This window comes from Belonocnema kinseyi, chromosome 7, assembly GCF_010883055.1.
Source record: "Belonocnema kinseyi isolate 2016_QV_RU_SX_M_011 chromosome 7, B_treatae_v1, whole genome shotgun sequence".
Lineage (NCBI taxonomy): Eukaryota > Metazoa > Arthropoda > Insecta > Hymenoptera > Cynipidae > Belonocnema > Belonocnema kinseyi.
Window position 1 is genome coordinate 109,977,346 of NC_046663.1, and position 13,536 is coordinate 109,990,881.

The window sequence follows — 13,536 nt, forward strand, 5'->3', positions numbered from 1 at the left end:
GAGCCTGCATGAAAAAATGCATGGACATAAAAGAAGCTAGATAAGTATGCCAGGACAGGAAAGTATGGCGGAAAATAGTTAATAAAAAGAGTGTCAGTAGAGAGAATGACGCCTGAAACAAAGACCTCGGCTACTAATGGACCCAAGTGGGGAACCTTACATAACGACTTCGTGAGGTTCTTCGTTTGGGGTGATTGCTAGAGAGATTGATCAGCAGCCTGGGTCGGAGCAGTGTTGCGGAACGAACGTGTTATTTACTTAAATAGCACGAGAATTCTGGATCAATCTTAAAAATCTCTATCCCTTCCACACACTATTCCTTACCCCTACCGAGTGAGTCACGCCTAGCCCGAAAGAGAAATGGCTTAATGGTGTAATAATAATATGTTTACAATGAATCAAAAAAATTTGATAAGTTATATTTAACGATGAGTAGTACAATGTTGAATTTTCAAATCGGTTTTTCTCGAAATGACTAAATTGCACTTACGTCGTTCTATTTTTTTTTAAATGTATTTATATATTTGAGAATCTTTGAAATACTGTGAAATTGTAATATGAAAAAATGTAATTTTTGGATTTTCCTATATGTTGTATGCTGTCAAAATTAGAATTTTTGATTTTTCAAGAAAATTCCAAAAGTTGTTATAATGATCTTGTAGGGCATTTATAACTCGAACTTTTTCTCTTCTTTTTTCATATCGCCCGTTAATTGGCTTGAAAGGTTCATTTTCGTGTATTTTTTGCCAATCTAATAGAATGATTTTTTCCAAAGTTATCGTGCTCACTGACAGATAGGCATGCATACATACCGACATACCGACAGACAGATACATTCCAAAAACCTATTTTTCAAATTCAGGGGTCTTAAAACGTAGACATTTGACAAAAACTGGAGGGGGGGGTCAAATTTTACACAAATCTAATACCTTCTCGGATGAGAATGTAAAAATGATTTATTTGTCATGAATAATTTTTGGATAGTTCTGTTTTTGGTTTTAATCGTAAAAAAATAGCATTAAAAAGAAACATTTTTCTACTCTTGATTTTTTTTTATATCGTGCGTTATTTGGCTTGAAATGTTCATTTGCGTGTGTTTTTTGGAATTTTGCAAATGCTATAACTCTGGTTATTTTTGATTTAATGGAAAAAGTCATAAGGATAAATTGTTCGACTTTTTGAATACTACAAATAACCGTACTAAGAGTTTTAAAATTTCAAAAAAGTGGTTTCAAAAATATTCCAAATGTGCCCACTTTTTGAATTTTTATCCAAAAATGGCTGGCTAACGAATTTGACCTTTAGTTTAGGACACTAAACGAGTGGACATTTGACAAAATCTGGGGGTCATCAAATTTTACACAAATCTAATATCTTCTCTGATAAGAGAATCTCCCTCGATATAACTAGAGAAATCCGCCAACGCCATGCATGGCATGCATAATTTCATCGATGTCGCTGGCACATTTCTTCGCTTGGACATCTTTGCTCGACTCAACACATTTACAACTCGAGAGCTTACGTACAACACATGCGGAGTTTTGATTTTGTACCAAGCAGCGTAATCGGCTACTTTCCCCAGACGACAGATCCGCAAAGTATTTGATTTATATTCTTCCTTTGAATTTCGTGATGTACACGCCCTCTCTTAAAAATTTCAGGTACCGCAAAGTACTTTCTATACATTTTTATATTGCAAAAAACCCATTTTTCGAAAAAATGTCGATTAACTATGTTTTTCCGTTGTAGGACAGTATAGCCGTCCCGAGAATTTACGCCGCGCCACAGGTAGGTATAACAGGAGCTGCGCAGGCTGCGGGGGATGTGCGATGGCCACACAGGTGTGAACAAACAAAAGCGTTTACATCTGGAACCGTACTGTATCGAGTTTGTTCCCCACCACCGCCATGCCCAAAAGCAACACAAGAGACGAGTTTCGCTGTATAATATACATAGAATTTTATACTCTTTGTCGCAATTGTGCATGCTGAAAGTTTCGATTTAATCCATCCCCGGGAGAAAACTCAAACTTGCAAATTTTTTTATTTTTAGTAGTTTTTAACCACAGATAAAAATATACTCATAATATATTAGCTGGTGAAAATATTTTCTCCCTAATATACTATGGCTGGTTAACATCGGTGTCAAATTTCAACTCTGTATTGCAAAAATTGTACTTGCAGAAGCCAGCAGTAAATAGCGGTTTGAAAGTGATAAAATTATCCAAAATAAAAATAGCATAAAAAGGGGTGAATAATATGCAATTATTATTAGAAAGAAGAATATAAACAAAAGGAATGGAAAAAGATTGATTATTGTGGAAAACGTGATTAAATAAAAGGGAATAGTAAATTATATATTATAAAATCGCTGTGAAGAGAAATAGCACCAAAAAGTTTGGAAAAAGTTCAGAACCGAGAGAACTATTCGAAGGAATACTAGAATAAAAAAAGAGTAGAAAAAAATGAATATTTTTCACAAAGCAAAATTATATGCAAAAGGATATATTTATTGAAAATACAAATATAATAAAAAAATGATACAAGTCAATAGAATGACTTAAAAAAATAACAATAAATAATGGTCAGATTCTGAAAATAAAAAAGATAGAATTTTTTTAAAGAGAACTATGATAAATAGCATCATAAATTTTGTATTCCTTTCTATCTTTGTATTATTATATTTAGTCGTAATAAGTCCTTTAGTAAATCAGAATGGAATTACTTTCAATGTGGTAATAAAATGATGGTACAAGCGGATCATCTACAGAAACGATAGGAGCCTTACCTTCCACCCTGAAATAACTGTAAAATTTAAACCAACCTAGATCGCACTAGCAAGGGCATGTAGGACTCGAAGAGTTACAATTATTTCCAACTTAAATTAATCTTGCAAAGTAATTACTAGAAAGAAGAAAATGGTTTTTTGCTGACTCACAAACCATTGTTATTAATCTATGTGAGAAGATTTGACCCAACCTTGATAACTGATTCCACGCTGGATTCTCAAAAAAACAAATATTCATCACACAGATATTTATAACTTACACAACTTATTATTCATAAAACAAAAAATCCATCCACAACAAAATATTGTTAACGCCTTAATCTCTGTTCTACCTGTTTATGTTTTTTTTTCAAATTTATTGTCGGTAATTTTCATAAATAAGTGTCTAAAATTTATGGGGTAAAAGCTATCAAAATTATCCGTATGCGAATTGGCAATAAAAATATACTAAATTCGTTAAGCACCTTTTGATGAAAAAAATTTATATGAATTAAAATTACCAGAAATCTAAAGCTTTAATTGTAAAATAAATTTTAATATTTGAAAATCAGTTTTAGCGCTTCAAAAAAGTTAGAAAGTAAAATTCTCCAAAGCCGGACCGACCATTTTTTTTATCTTTGTAACAGAAACTTCACGAGACTCATTTTAGACTGTTTGACATAGCATGTAAGAATATGAAACTCAAAATAAAGGGGAAATGTTTGCTTAATGTAAAAAATCATCATTGTGTTATACTTTTAACAAAAGTTTTGTAGGGTAAATTCCTCTGATTTGTTTCAGAATTTAAAAATATATATTATTTAGAGGTGGCTGAAGACCATTTGAGGGCAAAAATGATCATTCTTCTTTAAATTGACGCATTTTTATTGGCTTTTTATTTTTGGCGCGTATGAACTGTGTTCTTTACAATTAAATATTGCACACAAATTTTATTCAAAGGTTGCTCAGGACATTTTTCTTGAGGAAATGTGGATTCGATTTAATTTTCTATAGGTTTTTTTATTAAGAAACAATGTCAATTGATTCATTGTGACAACAAAATTAGTCACCTGGTTTACTAACCATTTGTCCTATTATTTTAAGGCCATTCAAGGTCATTTTTCGAAAAATGGTCATTCAAATTTTTTCGTTATTTTTCATGGTAGTCATTTTTTTTTCATTTTGCTTAAAATTAAGGAAAGAAAACGTTAAGAACAGTAACATATCGTAGCTTCATTAAAATATGATCAAGTTTAGTTTTAAAATTGTAATTACGAAAACTTAATTATTATAATTGCATAAAAAGGGATAATGATTTACCTTTTAGAGAAGAAAGAGGGTGGAGTCCACGTCATCTGATCACAGGCATTTTTGTGTCGGAATGGGATTTGGCTGTAATTCAGAATATATGATTATTTGACTGTCAAAAAAATCCCACCAAATATTTTTCGAAAATTCGAAAAAATGGCAGAGATTTGGAACTTTGAGTTTTTGGACTCTTTTTAAATGGCGTATGTTAGGTTGTAATTGACCGATTTAACTTTTCAACGTCTAACTTTACTTGGTTTAAGATACATATCAATATAAAAGAATAAAATTTTTTGTTTCTAAATTTTAGCGAAAAAAATGAAAAACATGTTCCCTAAAAAATTATATTTTTTATCTTTATTTTTGTCAGAGGAAGATATAAGTGTGGTCTTCAGGCCCTGCAATTATTGGAGTGGATTCGCCACTGCTTTTCCAGAAAAAAATCAAACGTCAGGTCTTCTATGGCGCAGCGTGATTCGGTAGGAAAATTAAAGTGCCTGTGAACAAACCAATTATCATAACACAATTTGTATCAAATTAAAAATTGTTTACAAATAAAAATTAATGAAATGTTCTATATGTCGTTTATATTAGAATTAAAATAAGAACAAGCATTTTTAACTTTTGATGAACACCGTTCGTTAGAAAATATTCATATCCATTCCGAAAGATCAAAAATCAATGACACCACTATTTAGAAATATTTTTCATTACTACTGCGTGGAAGTTCGAAAATTTACTGAATTTGTTATAAAAAATAAGTAGATAAAAATGATAATAAAACGAGAAAAATTTATTTTTTTAAATTGTTGATGAAAATAATAATTGTTAGTTATTGCCCAAGATATTTAAAAACTGTATAAATTTAGTTATTTGCAGTTATTTTCCTATTATTAAACCATAATTACAGGGTAATTTATGGTTTTTGCATAAAAAATCGTATTTAGTTTCTTACAAATAGCTGGAATAAATAAATGTGTATAAAGTTTTTTTATTATAGAACAAATTATTTATTTATTTTCATGAACCCATCATTTTCATCCAATTATTTGTTTATAACAGATTTAATAAATCTTTAAACTTCTTTAGTTCTGCTGAAAAACATTTCTAAATATTTGTGTCATTGATTCTAGATCTTTCTGAATAAATCGTATTATTTTATAACGAACGGTATTCTTCAAACGTCAACAATGGTTGTTTTCCTTCTGTTTATGAGACGAAAAATTATTTAAAAACTTTTTTTATTCGAATGCAAACGATATATGCAGCATATTATTTATCTTAATTTATAAAAAAATTTTAATAAGATGAAAAAATTGTGTTTTGAAAACGAATGCGTCCACAGGCCCCTTTATTTGCCCTATTGAGAACTAATGGCAAACCCAATCCAATAATTTTAGATGTAGACCACACTTATATCTTCCTGTGACAAAATGAATAAAAAATGGCATTTTTCGGAATACGCGTTTTTCATTTTTATTTTCTTCACCCAATTTTCTAATGAGAAATTTTTTTTAATATATCTTATATCAAATAAAATTAGAAGTTGAAAAATTAAATCGGTCAAATATAATCCAAGATACGTCATTAAAAAAAAAATTATCCATAAACTCGAAGACTCATATCTCCGCCATTTTTTGGAATTTTCGAAAAATATTTAATAGCATTTTGTTCACCGCCAACCAACCATATATCCTGAATTACAACAAAATTACATTCCGACACGAAAATTCACGAGATCAGATCTGCCAAACAAACTAAAAGGATAGACATAACTGACATAGCCGCTTAGGGTTATTCTCTTAAACTTGTCAATGAAAAAATCGACCTAAGCGGCAATGTAAGTCATGTATCTGTTTAGATTGGATGGCAGAGATGACGTGAACTGCACCAGAGGAAAACAGTTGGCGATGAACTACCATCTAATTTCTAATAGGCAGGGCTTAGCACTGTTTTTTTAACATCACAATTTAAAAAAGGTAATTTTTGCGAAATGCCTTCGAATGCCCATCAATTGGTAGGTAAAACCTTTATCAAACCACTTGAATAATTTTTTTGTGTGAAAATGACTAAATTAACGCTGTTTCTCTACAAAAAAGTTAGACAAAATTAAATTAAATCAACATTTTCTCAAGAAAATGACGTTGAGCGACCTTTGAATGTTATTATAAAAACCTGAGTCTAATATTTAATTGTAAATAATAGCGTCAATTTTAATAATAATGAACATTTTTGCCCTAAAATGGCCTTGAGAGACCTCTAAATATATATTTTTTAATTCTCCAGAAATGAGAGGTAATTTTTTAAGAAAAAGGAATAAATTGTAGGAGTGCCAAGTTGAATTAGGAAAAAGCAAAGAAAATCACCCTGAAGGTAAATGTACCTGTGCGATAGTCGAACAACGAATCTGAGGTGAGCCACCACTTTTCTAAGAATACAGTAGGTTAGAAAATAAATCTGAATCTCTTTCATATACCTGCACTTTTACAGCAATTTTTTAAAGAGAAAAAAATATTCGTTCCATCACTAATACCTGTACGGAGACCAATGCACTTACCCTATTTGTACTTAGCAGAACTTTATAAATTTGTAAGAATGGCAATTCTCACCAAGATTAGCAAAATATATCAATTTTTTTGCAATAAAATAAATCAGAAAGGTCTTCTGTGCATAAACGAAAATTGTACACCAAGAAAAAAATTTGTTTTTATATTAATCTTAAGTTCTCACTGCTGTTTGAAACCTATAAGAAAGGCTTTCATTTGTGTACCAAAAGGAAAAATTTATAATGAACAATACCCAGTGGGCACAAAATTTGGCGACGTCATTAGGAGCTCGTTACGACATCTTTACGACAACTTTACGACATCCTATGTCCATCTCGTTAAGTCGTCTTTATGATATCGTAAATATGTCGTATTATATGACGATGTCTTTACCGATATCGTAAAGACACTGTAACGACATGGACATAGGATGTCGTAAGGTGTTCGTAATGATGTCGTAAAGACGTCGTCAAATTTTGTGCCCACTGGGTAGATAATAAAGTAGTTAATTTAATAAATTCTTACAAGAATCAAAAGTTTTTCTTGCGAATATTGAAAATCTGAATAATTTAACTGCCCTAGATGTAGTGGAAGGTGCAATCAAAATCAATCAATGAATGGAGAGGTTCTGCCCTTACTTCCTAAGTATTAACGGCTTATTAGAAAGAACAATCGTACCATATAGAATTACGTAAGGACAACAACTTTCATTTTATTTATCTATAAACCCGCTCAACGACACTAAAACCTGCTTCTGAATCAAGATTAATATAAGAAAATTACGCATAACCGTAGAATAGGTCAAATTTACAATACTTGAAGTCATGTTTCGCTTTCGAATTTTAGGAGAATCAAATTAACTCTAAAGGATATGTAATCTTTTGTTGAGTCTTCTCGCACGGTGAGCCTGGAACCCATCTTTCATCTCAAAGTTTCTGAGCTCAATTCTTCTTTACAGGGAAAATATTTCTGTTGATATATAAATAGTTCAAAATCAAATTTAAAATCTTGAGGAATGAAAATAATTTTAAAACAAAAAATTCAAATTCCTAACTTTTTAAAAGTTTTTGTTTTAGCTTGGTTTTTTAGGATCACGTGCAACAGAAAATTCAATCGAAATTAGGCGAAATACTTTCTGAATATAATAATTCCCCATGCTACAAGGTAATCGAACATATGCTTCATTATCAAAGTCAAATAATCCGGAAATTAAAAAACTGCAATGGATAATTATGGACGCCGTAATAGGTGCTTATGTCCATTAATTTATTTTTAAATATAGTTTAAAAATAAAGTCAATTTTCTATGATTTAATTTTTTTAAATAATAAGATTATTGATCATATGAAATCCTCACTTAAATGATCTTTTTATTTTTTATGTGTTCACATACATAGAAACATGCAAAACTCCTTTCATAATATTAATGACAAATTTCATTCTCTGCTACGCAAAAATCTCAAGAAACCACACTGCTTTCAATGTATCCACTTTCTTTTATTCTACTTTTTACTCAGTTTTTAACGTGAAATGTCACTTCCTAAACCATAATTAAAATATTTAAAGCATATAGTTTAATTTTACTTCTTTCAAAAAGGGCTTAATAATTTTTTTCTTTGGATATTCAAAACGTTTTCAAAACTATTCAAAGTCAATAAACAGTAAATGAAAGAAAGTGCAAAAAACGCTTTAATAGTCTAAATGACACCAATATTTATTTTCTCTTATCCAAATTGTTATAATGTTAGAAGTGTTTATTCATAGGAAAGAGATTGGCATTTATTTTTTAACTCATTTTTGAGAATTTACAAAATGTTATGCAATGAAATCCTTCAATATACCTCCCTTCTATAATGAGTTAGTTCCCACCCACCGTACGTCCCAAAATCGGCACTATAGAAGAGTTTCACTGTACTTTTTTTTATAAATGGCCTTCCAAAAGTGGTGTCCGACCCGATGGGCTATTCACTTTGAAGTCCGCTGAAGTTATTTTTACGTTCTTTTAGTAATGTCGTTTGAGTACAGTCGTACTTGTGTGACTTCATTTGACTCTAGTTTTTTAATTCGTTAGTTGTTGACTTTGACGAATTCAAGCGACAGATGTCGACTTCGTTCTGACTCCATGACTCAGGTTGACTCGGCTTGTACTGTACACTGTAGCGTGACGTCCTTTTCGATTTTGTGGAAATAGTAATTTCGCCGATATCGTCTGCCTTCGCCAGACTTCATTCTGACTTCGCACGATGTTACATTCATCTTCGCTGGATCACGACGTTCCATGACGAGTCTATTCTTATTCTTACGACTTCAAATAGTTTTACTGAATGCGGCATTGCTACAACGACTTCAACGTTACGAGTTGATGCTTTTCATAGCATTTCGTGATTTCGTCAAGACTTCACGAAAAATTATAACGTGCGAAACGAACGAATTCTGAGAGAATAGCCCCTCGGTCCGACCTTAGAATCGTCTGACGACCGGTACATTTACCCTCCAAAACCTCCACAAAACACAGTTTTCGATTGATCTCATTCTTTTATAATAATTTTTTATTCTGTTTTTGATACGAAGTAACTTCCTGAACAACAATTTAAAATATATAAAGCAAAGAATATAATTTTACTTATTTCAGAAAGGTGCTCGATACGGTTTTTAACGTTAATTATTTGAAACGTTTGAACCCCATCTAAAAGCAATAAGCAATAGAGAAATATTGAGTACAAAAACGCTTTCATCACCTTAATGACAAAAGAATATTTTCTTTTAAGAATGCCTCCATAAATCGCATATTTTTCGATTTACCTCAATCTTTTTTAATACTTCTTTTACTCAGTTTTTGACGCAGAATAACACTTTTTAAACAACAATTAAAATATGTAGAAAAATATTAGAATGTAAATAGAATTCTTAACTTTTAATTTAACCTATTTCAAAAAGAATTAAATACCTTATTTTTTTTTTAGTATAAAATACTTTCAAATTATCTGAAAAATCTGCCCATCGCAAGGACACATTCTCATTGCGCGCGGCCCGCGCCGGCCGCTAGACTTCAGCGCGCACCTTTTTGCATAGGACTTTTAAAACTAAAGGTCAAACCAGTTACAACTTTTTTTTATCTTGTATAGTTTGACCGCTAAATGGAATTTTTTATTTTTCATCATTTTTTGTACAATAAAAATTTTCATCTTCGATTTATCAAGAAAATTCAAAAAGTTGTTATAATAATCTTGTAAGGCTTTCAAAAAGCAACGTTTTTCTTTTTTTGACTTTTTTTCATATCTTACGTTCTTTTTCTTACAATGCTGATTTTCGTTTGTTTTCTGGAATTTTGAAAATGCTATAACTCTGATATTTTTTTTATCGAAAAAAGTCATGAGGATAAATTGTTCAACTTTTCAGTTATTACGAATATTCGTACATAGAATTTTCAAATCTGTAAAAATGGTTTTAACAATTTTGAAAATATTTTAACTTTTAAAGTTTTTATCCAGATTAGCTGGTCAACGAACTCGATCTTTCTTTTTGGTCCCTCAAACTGTGTGCCAAAGCACAGTCTAAATCGATTGGTATTTCAAAAGTTATCCGGTATACAGACGACAACGACGACAGACATACAGACAGAAAAGTAAAAACTTTTTTTTACTGCGAGGTCCTCAAAACATTGAAAATTTATGGAATCCGTGAAAGTCATATTTCACATAAAACCAAAACCTTCTCATTGAGATGAGAATGTAAAAAGTATTCTGTAAAGATAAATCGGCTGCAGACAGAGAACCAGTGGTTTGAATTTGATTGCAACTCATTTTTAATAATTAAAATTTGTATTGGGCCTTCATTTGTTTTCGCGTCTTATTTCTGTTGCATATCAAAACAACATTTAATCGGGCGTTCTTTTGAGGATTGGCGTTAAACAGTGTATTAAAAAAATTTCTACCTTGGAATGTTTTAAAACAAATCGCATAAAAGTTATGCCTGTAAGGCCATGTGAGCGTAACCTCAGAATTTTTTTCACATTTATTTCAAACCGAACTTATGTTCACACGAAATGAGATATCGAGTTAATAATTTGGACACTTAAGTGAGAAGCAGTAAGAAACGTTTTTCATGTCATAAATTTTTATAATTATAAAAAAGCAAAACAATACTTGTTTCATAAGAAAACTTTTATAATTATTGTAAAAATTGAGTACCAGGCAAACATTTCTTAGTGGTTTTTATATTATATTCTAAATTTTCAACTCGATATCGCGTTTCGTGTGAACATAAGTTGGGTTTGAAATTAAATATAAGAAACAGTTTAAAGTTACGCTCAAATGGCCTTAAGGGCATGTGAAACTTATCCGATTCCAGCTTTTATTTGCACTTGTATCTGTAAAAATTTATTAGCACATAAACGCTCCTTAGACCCTTTTCTTTATTTTCTCAAACAATCGGCTCAATGTCAGATATCGCGTGGAATTGGTATGACCAAAAAAATGTCGGTGAAGTAGGAATAGAATAAGTGTCACCTGTCCTTAAAAAGAGCAGCAAATTATTATTATTATTCCAGAAAGGACATCTCTAATATAATAAAAAAATTAATCTTTTAAAATTTGTCAAGAAGCATTAACCGCAAATCGTGATTTTTACCTTTAATATATCTACATTCCTATTTTCTATTTATTTTATGTATTTTATGTATTGTCTCTTTTATAGGTCCCTTCCGCGCACCTTCCTGATAACGTTGCAGCCTGTGGGGAGGCGCTTATCTCAAATATATAATTACAATTACTCTGTGCGAACTTTAGGTTTATCGATTTTTGAGCGTTAACGCCAGCCAACCGAATTAATAGGTTGCATGTAACAAAAAGTGGTACGTAACATGCAACCAACTGTAACGTTTATGCAACGAGTCACGGACCTTCTGAGGGGCTAGAAACACGTAGGAACAAGCGTGACGGAGAAATTCATATGCGTTGTTTTTGTTTCACATTACTTTTATATTGTGTTGCACCACTTATGGTTTCCCCACATCTAAATACTTTCCGTGGCCAAAATCTATTTTACAATAATTTAGATTTACTTTCAGTACTTTTTTTTAGTTCTATTTTCCCTGGAGAAATAACCCTTAATTTGTTTGAAGCCCCTGACTCTTATTTTATTAGAAGCACGTTTTTTATCTATAATTCTATATGTTACCTATCAAAGTAACTATTAATGCTTTACTTAAATGACTGCTGCATTTAAATTATTTAAATTATTTTATGAATAGCGCTTACCTGTGCCAAAGAGCAACCTGAAGATACAAGCGAAAATCTCCGGTTTCCCGGTAAAGATGAAAAACCAGCACTGGGCTTCTTCAAGTTCTTCCTTTCTCCTCATAATTTACGAAGCCACTTTAAATGTGAAGCCACTCTACTATTGTGCGGATTTTTAATTTCGTTGTATTTATTATTATGCATTGTTAATTTTATTAACGAATAATGTTATAACTGATAAAGGTTTGTACGGCACGAATCAACTATGACATGAAACCCGGTACCGTTAGGAGTTCGTTTAGAACTGAGCTGAACATCCTGGGCATGGACCGTCCCGTACGTCAATGAAAGTCGTCAGGTTCTGCTCCACACGTTATTTAAGCGCATGTACCTTTGCGCAAGTAGATACAGATATTCTAATGGGCATATATGAGTGATCGTTGAGTGCAATAATTGGTAACAGAACTTATTTAAGTTATAACAAAATTAAAGTATTATGAAAATATTATTATAGATAGTCATATTCAAAAGTTATTCCTGCTATATAAATGCAAAGAGCTTTCTATATATGGATGAACGTAAAAAACACAATTGAATATGCTCCACCATCATATCGATCGACTGAAAGCGTATAGCCAGTCAAAAATTCTTAAATTTCTACAGACCCTCTTTGTAGTGTCTTTGCGTCGTTTATTCGGATTTTAAAGTAAAATTATAAGAATCGTTTAGCCATATGTGTTATTTTTGTACTTTGGAATATATGTTATATCGATGCTTGAGGCAGTATTTTTTGGATTTTTTTGAACATGAATTATTTCTAATCGATTAATGGCGAGTGTCTAAGTACAGTAAAGCCATTCAATAGCCCTCCCTTCTATAGCCCTTCCCAGAATTGACGCCGCGCCGCAGGTAGGTGTAAAAAGAACTACGGTTGTCACTCAGGCGAACGAGCACTCAGACGTGAACAAACAAAAGCTGAGCGGGCTATAATCAATTAGTTCCCACCCACTGTCAGGCCCAAAATCGGCTCTATAGAAAAGTTTCAATGTATTTTTTAAAAATAATTTTGAATTGTTTAAACAATTATTAAATACTTAAATTATTTGTTCCCTCCTTTAAGTCGTGAAAAGTTATTATTTTCTGGAATTAATGATAAAATTAATAAATGTTGATAATAATATATTTTTAAAGATATTTGGTATTATTTAAACAATTTTCGTTTGTTTAAACATTTTTTTCGTGTGATGCGTAAAAAGTCATTTTCTGGAATTAATGACATAATTGACAGAATCTGAGTAATATTTTTGTCTTAAGGATGTATAGCCATTTTTAAAATAATTTTTATTTGTTTAAACAATTTTGGTTCGTTGTATCGTGAAAGGATATTATTTTTTACAATCAATGACACAATCAATGAATGTTAGCAGTATTATTTTTTAAAAGATTTTTAGCAATTATTTAAACATTTAATAATTATTCGCTGGCGTCCTTTCACAAAGAAAGTAGAAAAAAGTCTAGTTTTTTCTAATATCTTATACTATGTCTGCTATTATTCATTATTTCAAATTATTATTGGTTAAGCAATATATATATAATTAAAAATTTGTCATAAGGACAACCGCAGGATTTCGCCGGGAGCGGGTGCTAATCTGAAAAATTGCACCCGCTTCCAGCGAAATC

The 13,536-nt window shown here is 31.2% G+C and overlaps 1 protein-coding gene across 4 annotated transcripts in view; it reads right to left on the reverse strand.

Moving 5' to 3' along the window:
- The window catches only part of LOC117176962, a 27,538-nt gene extending 15,331 nt beyond the window's left edge, over positions 1-12,207 (reverse strand). For 2 of the 4 annotated variants that reach the window (XR_004467646.1, XM_033367383.1), the window contains exons 1-2: positions 11,878-12,205; positions 4,087-4,158 (exon numbers count right to left, since the gene is read on the reverse strand). The gene's annotated coding sequence lies outside the window, so the exon portion shown is untranslated. Of the gene's footprint in view, positions 1-4,086; positions 4,159-11,877 lie in introns of all 4 variants that reach the window. The other 2 variants (XR_004467647.1, XM_033367385.1) reach the window with 2 other exon arrangements.
- Between the last annotated feature and the right edge of the window lie 1,329 nt (positions 12,208-13,536).